This window comes from Phytophthora infestans, genomic scaffold, assembly GCF_000142945.1.
Source record: "Phytophthora infestans T30-4 supercont1.18 genomic scaffold, whole genome shotgun sequence".
NCBI lineage: Eukaryota > Oomycota > Peronosporomycetes > Peronosporales > Peronosporaceae > Phytophthora > Phytophthora infestans.
In genome coordinates, this window is record NW_003303741.1 from 2,128,100 (window position 1) to 2,144,813 (window position 16,714).

Sequence of the window (16,714 nt, forward strand, 5' to 3'; positions counted from 1 at the left end):
GGCCCATCCACTTCGTCAGCCGTGGTAGCAACAGCCACAGCCGGGGCAGGTGGATCGTCCATGATCCAGAGGGTACGGATCTCAGCCATATCGGACTTGAAGGAGTTCACGGGCAAGGATCAAGATGAGGACCGAGCGAGAACATGGATCAGCAAAGTCAAGTCGGCCCTCATGTGAGATCAAGCGTCGGATGCTGAGAAGTGTCTGACCTTTGCGGATCTGCTAGCGGGGCCAGCCAGGAACTGGTATCGGCAGCTGGGCAGATCAACCAGGAACAAGTGGCCAGATTTGCTGCGCAGTTTCCAGACCCAGTACTGTGGATTAGGAGTGTCGGTGGTACGACAATACTACCATGCTCGCCGCAGATCGGATGAATCCCCGTTGGAATACCTACATCGACTAAATGTGGCCGGTCTACGGGCCAAGTTGAAGATCAAGGATGGGGGATCCAAGGTACTGCGGGAACACGTGGATCATTTCATCGAGACGTTGGGAGATGTGGATCTGGCCGACAGGCTGACCCTGTTACGACTTCCCGACGCAGACGAGCTTAGAGAAGTACTGCGGGCGGTGGATCGCGCGAAACACCGCCAGAAGAAGGCGGCGGTCGGATCCGGCAAGTATCGCCAAAAGGCCCCGACGCCCACGGCCCCAGCTCGACGTGTCCACCAAGTCACGGCGCCTGACTCAGGAACTGAGTCAGGATCCGACGGCTCGGACTCCGACCCTGAAGATTACCGTCGAGTCTGTCTCACTGCGTCCAACGATCGAACGGCGAAGACAGGAGACAACTCTCGACCGGGGGATACCGTACCCGGGGACCGTGGGATGTACAGATCCCGAGATCTCATGGACGGGGCAGCACAAGTCAGGTGTTCGCAGTGCGGATCCCAAAAGCACACTGAATCTGGATGCTGGAAACATCTGGTCTGTGAGAAGTGTGGCAAGAAAGGTCATCCCGGGGATCATTGCTTCTACGTGTGTCGCGGGTGTGGCGAGATTCACGACGTCGGCAAGTGCCCGATGGAAGAATTCTACAACCAGATCCGCCAATGGTTTGATCCAGCCAAGCACCGAGGGATGTTGCCGGAAGTGGCAGAGAAGATGTTAAACTAGGACGCTCGCCGGGTTTGAATCCGGTACGAGCCGAGCGTTCTAGGTACTGCATTTATGCATTTGTGAACAAGACATCGCTAGATCCAGGTAGCAGGACCCTAGATCCAGTCGATAATACACGTGATCTACATGAAGTGTCAGTTGCCAGGGTCTCTAGTTTGCGCCAAGTGGACGAGTTTTCCAGATCCAAAGTCTCCTCAACCCTGGATCTACAAAGAGGAGAGGCACGTGGTTACTGGGAGAAACGCCAACATGGTCGATGGTTTGAGCCTACCAAGGGTGAGGTCACTGCAGATCCACCTAAGGTCTGTCTGGTCACTGGATCCTGTGGATCTGAGGATGTTGGATCCATGGATCTGCTAACAGGGGAGTCCCGTGGATACTGGAAGTACCATGCCCCAGGAAAGTGGTTCAGACAAGCCAAGGTAGGGGGCAAGATCAACAATGAAAAAGCAATCCTACTTCTAGATAGTGGTGCCGAGGTGTCTATACTGGATACCGCCTTTGCTCGTAAGGTTGGGTGCCAAGTGGACGGGAGTCGGATCCAAGATTGTGTTGGGATTGGTGAAGGCGTATACCGTACGAACGGGAGAACGCGAATTAAGATCACGCTGGCAGGTTGTTTGGTGTATTGGTTTGACATTTGGGTCGGGGATCTCGCTGGTCAAGACGCCATCCTTGGGATGGATTTCATGGTGCCAGCCGGAGTGAGGTTGGATCTGGCGGATGGGACACTTTGTTTCCCTGACGAGATGCGGATCCAGCTCAGCGGACGGCGGCCGTTGTATGGAGCGAAGATGAGGATCATAAGGGCGGATAAGACCACCTGGATCGAGCCCGGGGAAACTTGGGAGCTGTCAGACCGGTTGAAGTGGGTGGAACATGAAAGACTGTGGGTCACCCGGGGCGAGAAATGGGTACCTACCGTAATCCAAGGACCAGGTCGATCGCAATACCGCCAGGTCACGAACGTCAGCGACAAGAGACTATTACTGGACCATTATGAGGAGATCGGACGATGGTTGGCGAAGGACGGTATCCCTAGGCGACCTGGATATGTGTCGGTGGGATCCCGCCGCTACAAAGAATGGCAGAATCTGGTGTACGAGGCGACTACCGAGATCGAATCTCTCGGAGAGGTGGAGCTCCCGGCGGAGCCAACTGGCCCCTTGGTGGATCGGCCTTCATATCCAACTCCGCGAAAGATCCTGCAGAGAGATCGACGGGTTGAGATCCAAGCAATGGAGGTTGGATCCATGACGGGGGACGATCCCCAGAGTCGGCCCTTAGATAACGCAGGGTCGGTGGACGAAGGATTGCAGAGGGCTAAAGCCGAACAGCCGGATCCCGCCGATCCACAAGTGGATCCAAGTTTTCCACTGGATAAAGTGCCTGGATCCCTATCGAGAGTGGCAACGCTAGTCAAACCCGAACCGTCGGGTTCAGACTCGTTAGAGGACCGGCTGGATCCGACCGGTGACTTCCCCAGTACCAGGATACCCGACCCCACGAAGACAGAAGGGATGACGGTCGAAGGAGAGTCGCGGTGCCTGGATCCAAGGGTGGATCAGACAAAGACCGAAGATGAACAAGTCTGCTACCGTGAAGGCGGGGATCTACACGCCGAGGATCTTGGAGAAGGTATGGCGGTAATCCCGGAGGTACCACTGACCACAGAGGAGGTCACGATTGATGATATCCAAGTGGATCCAGGGGCGAACGAACCCACTGAAGTGGATAGTCTGCGTCAGAAGATCTGGGAAAGCCGACATCTGCTGATCGGTAAGGGTAATGCGTTACCGCCCGCCGCCCGCGGAGTCAAATGTGACATCGATGTCGGCGACGCGAAACCGATCGCTCAAAGGGTGCGGAAGGTGGCACCTCAGTTCCGAGAAAAACTGTCGGATCTGATTAAGGGCCTGCTGCAGCCAAGATCATCAGCTTCTCAACGTCCCCGTGGGCGTCGCCGGTGGTAATCATCATCAAGAAGAACGGGGTGGATATACGTCTGTGCATTGATTACCGGCTGGTTAACAGCCTGACTCGATTGATGGTGTATCCGATGCCTCTGATCAATGAGCTGTTGGAAGATTTGGATAAAGTACTCTGGTACTGCTCTCTAGACATGGCCAGTGGTTTCTGGGTGGTTACTATGACGGATCGAGCTCGCGCAATATCCGCATTCATCACACCGTTTGGCCTGTTCGAGTGGACCCGGATGCCGTTTGGATTGATGAACGCACCCCAGATCTACCAACGCCTCATCGATAACGCCCTCTATGGGTTCACCCGAATACCGGAGCCCGAAACGGGTGGATCCGGGGAAGGTGACGCAGAAGTGGATCCATTCGAAGCGGGGGAGCCAGGGGATCCTGGGACCCCGTCTGTGTTAGGACGCAGATCTTACATCGACGACATTCTGATCCCGGCGGAATCGTGGGATCAGTTGTGCGAAAGAGTGACATCCCTACTGGAGGCGTGTACTAAGTGGAATCTCTCTATCAGTGTGGTTAAGAGCTATTGGGGGATGCGCAAGGTGGATTACTTGGGCCATCGAGTTTCCAAGGCGGGATTAGAGGCGAATCCTAAGGACCTGTCTTCATTAGCCGATTTGTCCTTCCCACAGTCGTTACGAGCGATGCAATCCTTCTTGGGCAGTTTGAACTACTACAGTCGGTTCATCGAAGATTACGCCCTGTTTGCCGCGGTGTTGTATGAATTAAGAGAGGTAGATTTTGCTGCGATGACCGCTCCAGCTGTCCGGATGAAAATCCAACAAGCTCTGGCCCGGGAGATGTCGGATCCACGAAGGGATCCAAGTGGTATGACGTCAGAAGAGGACCTAAAACAGGAGCTGGATCCACCCCGAGACCAACAGAGAGAGGATCCAGTCTGGATAGAGACGACGGATCAGAACATGGAAAAGGCAGAATCTCGGTGGATCCGAGCTCAACACGCGTTCGTGGAACTGAGGAACAGGATCGCGACCACGCCTATCCTCCGTCATTTCGATCCGGAACGTCAACCTACGGTAATAGTTTATGCCAGTGACTGGGCAGTCTCAGCAGCTCTGATGCAAGAACATGAGGGGATCTGTCATCCAGTCACCTTTGTCAGCCGGACACTGAAGCCGAATGAACTGAACTACGGAGCGGTGGAGAAAGAGATACTTGCGCTCCTGCGCGTGTTGGATCTAAATTATAACCTGCTAGTGGGAAGATCCATCCGGATCCTGACTCGACACTCCACGCTAGCCTGGCTGTTCAAGTCGGCCGGGTTGCAAGGACGTTTGGGACAGTGGGCAGCTTTACTCTCACCTTGGACGCTGGAGATTGTGAAATGTTCGAAAGGGGAAGACGAGATCCTGGGAGTCTTGGCCGCGAGCATCACTCCTCGAGCTAAGATGGATGAGGCGCTGACTAGGATCGCCCCTAAGAAAGAGCCCAAACGCCGGATCCAGATCCCGATCCCGACGGTACAGGTAGATGAGGATCTATACGTCCTGAGTTTCGATGGATCCGCTCGTGTACGACGCGGAGGAGGAGCATACAGTGCAATACTGTGGAGATTGCCCGGATGGGAAGTTGTACGGGCCAGATCCACTTACGCGGAAGGCCTCACCGTCAATGAAGCGGAGTATAACGGACTCCTTCTGGGTTTAGATTTACTAAAGGGACAAGATCCAAAACGGCTGGTGATTTGTGGGGATTCAAATTTGGTAATCAGACAGGTGCGAGGTGAGATTGACTGCAAGGCCCCGGCCCTAACACTGTTACGGCAGAAAGTGATGATCCACCTGCGTGGTTGGTTGAATCACGAGTTGGTGCATGTCAAGCGAGATTGGAATGCCAGTGCGGATAGTTTGGCCAGTGCCGCTTTACGGAATCAATGTGGTGTCGAAGTGGAGGGAGAAGCCGAACATCAGGATCTCGTTACGTTGAACCGACTTGACGAAGTGGTAGTGGTTGGATCCGGGAAAAGGACAGTCCAGGTGATGGCTGTCACTAGGTCCAGAGGAAGGATTGGATCCAGCCCCCCGATCCTCGAGGAAACATTCGTGAAGAGAGTTCGCATCGAGCGGATCCTCAAAGCACAGAATGAGGAAGCGTGGATCCTGGGACTAAAGAAGTATCTGATGGGGGATGTACGAGACTTAAGTCGGGAGGATGCCAAATTCTACAGCGTTATCGCTACGGATTACGCAGTGGATCTGAACGACTTGCTCTTCTATTGCCCCCCTACGAAGAGAGTCCACGAGGATCGGGATGGATTGATGAGATTGGTGATGCCAGAAACCTTGCAACAGGATGTCCTACACCACTACCACGCTAGCTTGGAAGGCGGACATCAGGGCATTGGTCGGACCTACCAACGGATCCGGGAATGTTTCCATTGGAGAGGACTATTCAAGAGTGTACAACGATATGTCGGTGAATGCGTGGATTGTGAGACAGGCAAAGGCAGACCTACGATCGAAGGGGAGTCACCTGGGAATGTCCGAGCGACTTACCCTTTCCAGATCATAGCCATGGATCATATTCCCTCGTTGCCCAAGTCGTTCAAAGGAAACACAGAATAGTTGATTTGGGTGGACCTGTTTACCGGATATGTGATTGCCAAAGCTAGTGCGTCTAGAACTGCGCAAACCATTGCGGAATCGTACGAGGAGTGTGTTTTCCGAAGATTTGGTGCTAGCGAAATGATTAGACATGATCGGGAGCCAGGCTTTATGTCTGATTTCTTTCGAGCATTCAACCGGATCCTGGGGCAGCGACAGCGAGCAACCATGGCATATCGTCCCCAAGCTAACGGGTCGGCCGAACGCATGGTGCAGACGATCACGAGAGCACTCAAGATGTATGTCCAGGATTTGGATCAAAGGGATTGGGATGAGTACGCAGAACGGCTCCCCTTCGCGATGAACACCGCCCAAGACAGGATCCGGGGTGATACACCATTTTACTTGGTACATGGGTGGGATCCCAAATCCACCCTAGAAGCGGCCATTCCAGTATGCAGTACCAAGAAGAGAAACCGAGATCCAAGGCGATGGCGATACCAAGTCCAGAAATACTACCGGGAAGCTAGATCCCAGGTGAACGAACGACTGCGGAGTGCAATACAGGATCGAGCGGATCGACACAACGAAGATGCCCGCCCACATCAAATCCAAGTGGGATCGCAGGTGTGGCTTTATTTGGATCGAGTGAAAGAAGGGTACGCTCGCAAATTGGCCCATCTATGGCATGGACCGTTCCGGGTGAGAGAGAAGATTGGAGAACATGCGGTGAGGCTGGAAACGGCAGGTACCGAATATCGCCTGTTCCCTGTGGTACACGTATCCAAGCTGAAGTTGGTCAAAGAATATCCGGATCGGCCGCAGGTCCGTCTTTCGGTAGATGCATCCGACCGCGTCGACTTCGACGAAGTTCTCCTACCGGAAGACAGTTGGAATGTGGATCTCGAAGCCGACGAGTTCGAAGTCGAGAAGATCACCGATATGAGATCGGGGAAGCGAACTAGATACGGACGGATTTACCGTGAGTTTCTGGTGCATTGGCGTGGATATGACGAACCTAGTTGGGTAGACGAGGCAGATCTGAACTGTGGAGCATTACTCTATGATTTCTTGAGGGATCGTACGAATCGTAACAGATTCGGCGTGATGCAGTCTCATGAAGAAGAGTAGGGAGGGGACCCATGGATGTGAGTTGGTCATATCGATGGGAGGATGAAGAAGGACCCACAGGAAGGGTGTGGGTCAGGAGGAGGAGGATCGCTGATATGAGTTGGTCACATCGGAAAGAAAGAGAAGACGAATCCACAGGGTGGATTAGGAGGAAGAAGTGAATGTTTATGCATAAGAGTGACGTGTTACGTGTGAGGAGTCCTGCTTGATCTCGAGCACGAGCTTTCAAGGGCCCGAACTATACTGACCCGATTGAACCTGGGTCATTGGCGCTAGATCCGGATGAAATCCAGCCCAGATCCAGGTGTACACTGAAAGGGTGGATCTAGCCCAGATCCAGGTGTACGCTGAAAGGGTGGATCCAGCCCAGATCCAGGTGTACGCTGAAAGGGTAAATCCAGCCCAGATCCAGGTGTACACTGAAAGGGTGGATCTAGCCCAGATCCAGGTGTACGCTGAAAGGGTGGATCCAGCCCAGATCCAGGTGTACGCTGAAAGGGTGGATCCAGCCCAGATCCAGGTGTACGCTGAAAGGGTGGATCCAGCCCAGATCCAGGTGTACACTGAAAGGGTGGATCTAGCCCAGATCCAGGTGTACACTGAAGGGGTGGACTAGATTTCTCAACCGACGAAGGAATGTTGTAAGCATATTCAAGTAAGAAAGTGTGGATTGTAATAGCTTATGCAAAAGGCTAGCTCGACCCAGTATCCAGTCGCTAGTTACTGCTACGAAAGGAATCCACGAAGACGGAAACGGGGGCGTGGTGTCGAAGAGCGATGAGGATCAGGTAGTCTTGGGCTGAACATTGAAGAACTTGCTCACTAGACGCTGGATCTGGCGTCCTGGGTGTTGGCTCAGGTCCCCGCGAAACTGGATGCGCCAAGGCTCGGCTTCGTCGATCTCTCGCAAGGCTTCCAATAGGCTCGTGGGTTCTGGGCGATGGAGGTTGGGATCCTCCAAGTTGGCTTGACGGGATACGGATCCCGGAAACCAAGCTACCTTATCCCCGCGTCGGGGAAGATGCAAGAAGGATGGATCCAGCAAAATATCCACGTCACACCAACCGTCCTGGATTGCTAACACGAGGATCACAAGGACTCTCTTCCAAGCTCGGCCCGCATGGCTACGCCGGTTACCACGCTGCTTGTTGAAGTTGGACAACCAGGTCGAACCCTGCAATTGATTCCGAGAGATGGGGAACCGGTGAGTGCCCTCCCATATAGCAACCCGGTGCTTGGAGGCGAAATCCCGGAACGCCCGAACGAATACCCCGAGTCGCCCACGCACATCACCCCTGAAGCTAACCGGATCCACCGGTGTGGTGACCAGTGTATCCCACGGGGCAGCACTTGTCAGTTCCTCCACGAGGGGTCTGGTGATGAGCGAATCCACGTACCCGGCCCTCGGGATGGCGTCCGCTGTCCGAGGGAATATCCACTCAGCCCGAAAAGGCAACTCCGGAAACAGAACCGTGATCTTCATGGAGATGATCGCAACTCGGTTCAATTTCTTGGCTGACCAAGGCTCGATGTCTCTGGCAGCGAAGGCCACAGGAGCACGTCTACCAGGAATGAAAGCAGCATCCGGACCGAACGGAGCCACGGGGAGCATCCCTGGCAGTGACGAGTTAGGGGGGGCGGGGATCAAGACAGATCCAGGGGATCCGCCACCGTGAGGCGATCCCGGGGATCCGCCACCATGGGGCGATCCTGGAGATCCACCACCATGAGGCGACCCCCCTCCACCAGATCCGGGAGATCCGCCACCAGGCGCCCCCCCTCCGCCAGATCCAAGGAGTCCGCCACCACGAGGCGACCCCCTCCCACCATCACTGCCCGATCCACCGTCACTGTCGACGCGGATCGCAGATCCCGCAGTGGCGCCTCCGGATCCGGCTGTGCCAGCGACTTGTGGAGGCGGCGTCGAGAGGGATCTCCGCCGGGCTTCGGATCGGGATTGGGATAGAGCCCGCCGCGTGTCTTCCTCCAAGGCCTCCTCAGCGGTTCGAGCCTCCTCTGAATCCTCTGGACTCTCGTCGTCATCGTCGTCGTCGTCAGCGTCCTCATCGCTTAGAGTGAAGGGATACGGGCCGGCAGACGGCGTACGCTTTGACGACGATCGGTCAGGAGGCCCTGAGCCGTCGGACCAGTCAGATTCCTCATCCTCGTCGTCCTCCGAACTACCCAGTCCACACCCAGGGGGAATGACGCGTTTAGCTTTCCCCTTCCCGGGTCCAGTACGGGCCGGCGGAGGGTTGGTGGAAGCGGACTGAGGAACGATGGGCGTCGTTACCGAAGGACCAGCGGTGGATCCCGTCTTGGACGTCGATCCCGATTTTGATACTGCCGTAGATCCCGTTTTGGCCGTCGATCCGGACTTGGACACCGCTGATCCTGTTTTGGATGGGGCAACGGATCCAGCCTTGGACGCCGTAGACCCAGTCTTGGGTCCGGATCCAGATTTTGACGCAGCAGCGGTGGATCCCGTCTTGGACGTCGATCCCGGTTTGGACACCGTCGATCCCGTTTTGGACGTAGCAACGGGTCCAGTCTTGGACGCCGAGGTAGACTTGGATCTAGCGGTGGATCCAGACTTGGATCCGGCACCTGACTTCGAGAAAGAAACGGAAGTCTTGGGCGCGGGTGTAGATCCTGCCTTGGACACAGAAGTGGATCCCGCTTGCGGAGCAGATTTAGAAACCGGATTCGTTTTGGGCTTGGCTTTCGGGGAAGCTCGGGCCTGCTTATGGGGACGGGACGATCCGGTGCTAGGAGCGGGAGATGTACTACGCGGGCGTTTCGCAGTCGACGAATCCGCCCCACTTACCGTCGGAAGAGGAGCAGAAACGCTAGCGGCCTGAGAGGGCCCCGACAAGGGAGGAAGTGGATCCGAGACGGCAGCTGTCACCAGCGCCAGTCGTCGACGTGCCAAATCGCGCTCCGACAGGCCGCGATCGCGCTCCAGGATCAGCTGTTGCTGCTGAGTTTGGGCTGCGGAAAGTTGATCCTGGAGTCCAGCGGTGGTCGCATCTGCTTTCTTCAATTTGTCACCTAGATTGACAATAACAAGTGAATATGGAGTTACTAGCAAGGGCTAAAAGAGGATCCACGTACTCATGCGGCGAAGCTTGGATTCAGCTCCGTTAGCGCACTATAGGGATCCGCCCACTCGGGAGGCGCCTTGTCAGGCTCCTGTTCGCTGTCTGCCAGTTTCGGTTGGATCTCGTCCCGCAATCGAGTCATACGCACGAGTTCTTCAAGCGCGTAATCTCGTCCGGCAGACGCCCTCTCGAGCGACTCCTTGGTGTCTTGCAACTCCTCAGAGAGTTGAGCCAGGGCTACATCCGGCGACGAGGGAGGTGGATTTGGCGCGGGGGACCCTCCGCGCGCCGACCCTAAGGCGGATCCGTCATGGGCGGATCCCACATAGTCGTTGGTCACCACCTCCTCCTGGGTCAAACGCAACTCGTCACGGAGGCGGTCCAAGCTCACATCCGCAGCTGCCCCAGCAGCCTGGGAATCCTCCAGATCCCGCTCGAGGTCGTGGATCTGGGATTGGAGTTGGTGGATCTCAGATCCGGCGAGTGCCATCTCCCTGAGGAGATGGTCGTTGTCATCTCGCATAACGTCTCGTTGACGGGAGGCGCGATCCAGTCGTCCGGTCAGGTCGCGGATCTCTACCGCCTGATCAGCCAACAGGAGTCGCAGGTCCTGCGACCGAGAGGCCGCACGGTGCTCCCACCCCTGGATCTCCATCGCTTGGTCACGGATTTGGGCCCGCAAGGTCTGAAGTTGGGTAGTGTGTAGAGACGCAGCTTGGTCTTGGGCATCTTGAGCCGTCTGGAGCTCCGCCGTCAGGGTTTGCACCTGATCGGAAAGAGCCTGAGCTAGAACCCGCAGATCGGTGGGCGACATAGAAGACGGACTGACCGGAGGGGTAGTGGATGGGGCCTTGCCCGACGATTTGCCGGTACGCTTGGCGGGAGACATGTGTCGCGAAGGAGAGAAAGCGGTTGTGGATGCTGGTGATGCACGTCGTGGACGCTGTTGTGCAGCGCCGACCACGTACAGGAGGCGATTGTGGTGAAGTGCTTTCTCAGAAATAAGAGAATGGTCCAGACGCGGGGTCACTATCCCGAATCAGTGACAATTTCAAGTGATTATAGAGGATTTGGGTTGGCTGGCACGGATGCAAGTTGCCGGTGGTGGATTAGCCATGACGAGCAGCACCCCGTATGGAATGACGATGGATCTGATATGAGCGATGTACGAGAAGGCAAGATCCACCAAGACTTACCTCGGATCCACCCTTACTTGGATTCACCTAAATGGATATGGGATATACTATACAAGAGTGGATCGGGTGTGGATCCTATGAAGGAAGGATAGTAGGTGCCCTCTAAAGGTGGATCTAGTAGCCACGGCTAACGAGGAGTCAAGATCCACCGCGAGGTGACCCGGATCCTATGCTTTCGAGTTAGGATCCAAGGAGGGAGGATCCCGCCTTAAGGGACCTGGATCCAGGGTATAGGTATGATGGATGCAGTGGATCTCGAACTTTCGTGGGACAACGGAGATCACAGATGGTTGCGAGATGATGTTGGATGATTGGAGAGCTCGGATCCACGGCGAGTGTACCATTACAGTGAGGTGGATCCAAGCGACCTGGATCCGGATGAGTGTACCCATAATAGGGTGACCATGATGATTACGTCATATATCCGGTGGATCTGAAGATAACACAGCTGGGATGATGGGTCAAGGGAAGAAGGGACATGCAGCCGAGCCTGGTAAAGGATTTAGCAGATGAAAGACATAGAAGGTAGAAACCCAGGCAGGTATAGGCTTAAATATCAATACAGACTCCAATTTGCACAGTAACACGCAAGTGCCTTCCTGCCCTCAAGAACCGGAACTACATTGGCCGTACGAGCTCCGAGAAGGTTGGGAATTGCGAATCTAGTGTTGGTAGTGATAACTGGATAATACATTGGCCAGATCCTATAACCTAGTGAGCTTTTCCTTTACTTGTGCAGATCCGACAGGTTAACCGAATTTACTACTTGGTCGGTTACACCCTAGGGGCTCTCAACTCTCAAGATCCCGTCACAGGAGGCGGCAAGTACGACTTAAAGGACAACACAAAGGCAAGGGAACACACCCGCAAGGCAACCCTACGGCCAGATCCACGATCTAGGCCCCGGATCCATAAGCTCGAATATTCGCTTAGGATACGGAACCATCCACGGACGCAGAGTGAAGATTTTCCACTGCTGCTCCACCCCATCCCCACGTCTCGCCAAGACACTCAAGCTTCACCACTTGAACTCTTCGGAAGTTACCGAGAGAGCAGATCCCGCCCTACCGACGGGTACACAAGGTGAGGAAAGTTCAGCAGAACACGGATCATCGGGGGACCCCCTCCGTTAGTCGGTGTCTGGGCGCAGTTGGTAAGTTGGATCTGGCAATCTCGCAGATTTTGCTGATCCCGCTACACCACACCAGAACACCTTAAGCAGTACTTTGGCGAGATGACTCCAATTTTCAAGAATGTACTGATCGACTGTACGAATGAGAGCGTCATTGGTAAGCACATGTTCGAACACAATGAGGCGCGCAAGCAAAGCCGAGCAAAACCAGCTCGCAAGTTGATTGGTAGCTACTTTGGTGAAAAGATTCTCATATACGCACCTTTGCTGAAGTGGTATCTCTCTCATGGTTTGGAGATCACCAAGACTTACAGCTTCATAAAAGCGAGCTCCCATAAAGCTTTTGCTCCATTTATGGAGGCTGTATCAAACGCCCGGCGAGAGGGTGATGTTGATAAGTCGAAGGCTATGATTGCCGAGATGATGAAACTGGTAGGCAACAGTGCTTTTGGTCGATCTGGCATGGATATGAGCAAGCACAAAGAGGTTAAGTATGAGTCGAATGACAAAGCTATTAAGAACAAGATCGAACACTTTACGTTCCATGGTCTCGAGGAGCTTAATGATGCGTGTGAGATCACGATGAAGAAGCGCCGACTCAATAATAAGAACCCAATCCATTTGTCGATTGCTATCTATCAGCTTGCTAAGCTACGCATGCTTCAGTTTTACTATGACTGCATAGATTTTTACTTCGATCGCTCTGACTTCCAGTATCAGGAGATGGACACTGATTCGGCTTATATCGCTTTCAGCTGTGATAATCCATTTCAAGACTGTATTAAGCCTGAGCTACGAACCCACTTCAAGGAGCATAAATACGATTGGTTCCCACGTGACTACAACACTGAGGTAGCTAAGTTTGATCGCCGTACGCCTGGTTTGTTCAAAGATGAATGGTCAGGTGATGCTATGGTCTCACTATCGAGTAAGAACTATATTTGCTACCTACCTGATGAGACATACAAAGTAAAGGTTTCAGCGAAGGGTATTCAACAGGGAAATGGTCGAAACAATGGTGTTCTCAATCCTGATGGGTTTGAGACTGTCGTACGGGATCGCATCACGCTACAAGGTACAAACAAGGGGTTCAGACTATCGAAAGAAACCAAGTCTATCATCACCTATACTCAAACCAAAACAGCGCTTAACTACTACTATGACACACGTCGAGTACTTGATGATGGTATCACGACTGAGCCACTTGATATTTAAGCAGCTAACCACTAGGGATTTTTTTAATGTAAATATAGATCATGGACGCGCTATTAAAGAAGCTCTACTATGACCCAAAAACCGGCTATATAGGAGCTCAAGCTCTGTATCAGAAGGCAAAGGAGTTGAATCCTAAGATAACTTTCAAAATAGTAAAGGATTGGTATGGGAGTCAGCCCGATATTCAACGATTTCAGGAGCAAAAGAAGAGATTCAATGGTTTCAAAATAGCCTCGCATAACCCCAACTCGTGGCAAATTGATCTTGCGTTTTGGGAGAAACGGCCAATTTTGACTGCTATCAACATCAACTCAAGGCTGGGGTACGCAAAGCTCTTACGAAACAAGACGGCAGCAATTGTGTTAGAAGCGCTTAAAGCGTTTGTTCGTCTCCACAAAGTTGATATCCTAACAAGTGATAATGGTAGTGAGTTTATGAACTTACAGGCCCAAGAGCTCTTTAAATCCAAGACAATTGAGCACTACAACAATGAGCCAGGTGATCATGGAACTATGGGAAAAATTGAACGATTCAACAGAACGTTGAAACAGAGACTAACTAAAATGTCCCCCAAGAGAATTACGCAAAAGCTTATCACTGATGTTATTAAAAACTACAATACCACGTTTCACCGTTCGATTGGTATGACTCCAAATGAGGCAAAAGGCAAAGTAATGAATGCAGATCTAAGTCATAATCAGGTGGTAGCCGATAGAATTGAGAAGGAGTTTGACGTCGGATCAAGCGTATTGTACCGTCTCAAAAAGCAGACATTTGATAAAGAAGCTGCCCGATGGAGCAAAGCAGTCTATATAATCGTTGGAATTGATGGCTACCGAGTCCAAATCCGTTCAAGAAATGGTCATACCCTCTACAAGGCGCCAAATGATCTTAAAATGGTTCACACAGAGACTACAGATGCTGTTATTAATCGTGGCGATATTCTTGAGGCTGAGAAGATCTTGGATCATAAGACGACACGGTCTGGGAAGTACAAATATCTGATCAAATGGCTTGGTAATGAGCCTGATTCCTGGGAACCTCAAGATAATCTCCGATTGATAAATAAGAATCGGAAGTCGATGCTAGAAAAAGAGTACTGGGCAAAAAAAAACACAAATGAGTCATAATTAGCTTTGTGTAAAAAATATATTAGAGCAATCCTCTGTAAGCTTTGACTCATTTATAGTATATTTACTATTTTTAATTAGATTATTGAAATATCTGACTTGACATATATATAAACCCTTATTATAAATATGTGCCCCAACTGTTTAAAAAATCAACGTGAGCTTGCTACGCTACGTCGAAAGCTGTGGGTCATTCAAGAGGTGAGTAGAGTCAAGAATGAGTTGATAAATCTCGATGCATCAGCAAACTTTCGTAAAACAGTAGTAAATCGAAAGTATCGACATGAGTTGGAAGCAATATTTGGAGTTCCATTCCATTGCATTAAGGATCGCTATCTAAATCTCCTAAACGAGAGGAATAGTATCTGTCATAATTATCAATCATTTAGACATGACTCAGTTATGCCGAGTTTGTGGTAAGGGTATTTAACACTACTCATTTTTTTATGATTCGTTTGATATAGCAATAAAATGTTTCCTTCTTTTACATCGCTCGCTCAGAGAGAGCAAAAACGGCAGGAGCTTCTTGAAAGAGCTCAGCGCCGCGTTCGACAATCCAACACTAAGCGTCAGATGTATGCAGGAACGTCATGGGCAAGTGATATCACGAATGGGGTTACTACAGTCCCAAAGAAATCAACAGAATCAACTCAGACCGACTCATCCGAGTCTGCTGAGTCATTAAAAAAAACACTGATTGATGGATACTCCCAAACAAACCCTGAGGTCTCAACACCCCAGGTGGAGTCACAGACTGACGGCTTCGCCTCACGTCTGAGCGACAGCTCAACTCCAAATGTTCGCCCTGTAATGATCGATGTTGGAGTTGATAGCGGCGTGCAGATGGTAGATAGCTCAATTAATACTGATCGTGTTAATCAAACTGATAGAAATATTTAAGCGAGACCTCAAACATCTGATGTTGGTATCGATAACACACAGCGAACAGCTGATGTTGGAATCGACAATACTCCAAAAATGTTAGATGCTGAAACAAACATGAAAAACATGAAAAACATGGATACCGAAGATCAAGTGGAGGCGCGATCATGGATTAAGAAATTGTTTACCGCCAATCCTAATTGGGTAGCGCTTCGAATTAAGCCAATTAAGCGTAAAACTGGTAAGGATGACAATAGATACTTTCTTGGTAAAGGGGTCATTAATTGCAGCCAAAACGGGTAGAAAGAGTAAGACTTATCAATCGATTGACTGGGTGGCTACAGAGGAGAAGATTAGGGACATCTGGTATGATGGCGAAAGTAAATCAATCGATGAGAGCAGTTATATGAGACTTAAAGACCCTCTTTATCACGTTTCACTGACGAGAAAACGAAAAATCGCCGATTCAAGTGAAGGTGATGATGCATTCCGTTCAAGACAACGTCTTGAAGACAGCTTCGAGTTTGACACATCGACTTCAATCTCATTAGATCAAGTTGATAGTAGGAATCGATTGCTTTGGTCTATTTTCAAGAATAAAGCAGTGCTTGAGTCGGCTGGTTTGAAAAAGAAAATCATTCCTATCCTCAAGAGCATGAGTAAAACATCTCAGGTGGATAGAACTGGATACGTGTGGATTGATGGTTCATCAATTAGTGTATTTGGTATTGATAGTGAAAGAGTCAAGCCAGCGATTACTAAAAAAGTCGATTGGAGATCTACATTCCAAGAATTTATTGATTTAGTCAAAGATCGTGGCGATATCGATATATTTACTAACGAAGACACCACCAAACTTGCAAAAGCCTTTGAGCCACGCGATGGTGAGGCTCGGCATGGAATTAAGATTGGTATTGATGAAGATATGAATAGTTCTCTAACTAATGCTGATAACGATGCGAAGAAGATTCTCATGGACTACTACAGCAAAATAGCATCTGAAGGAGTTCGAATTCCCTTTAGACTGAAACCAATAGTAGATACCAAAAGTGGTGTGAAAGCTTAGTGATCCTACCGCAGCAAAACCATTTTACATTAGAAACCACGAAAACAAATCGGTTTCTGGCAAGGTTTTCAACGATCTTATGAAAACCATTAGATGGATGGATACTTTCAATAGCCTGATGACCGGGTTTGAAGACATAGAGCGATACGTCTATGAGAATGATGATCCAGCAGTGAAAAAAAAAATC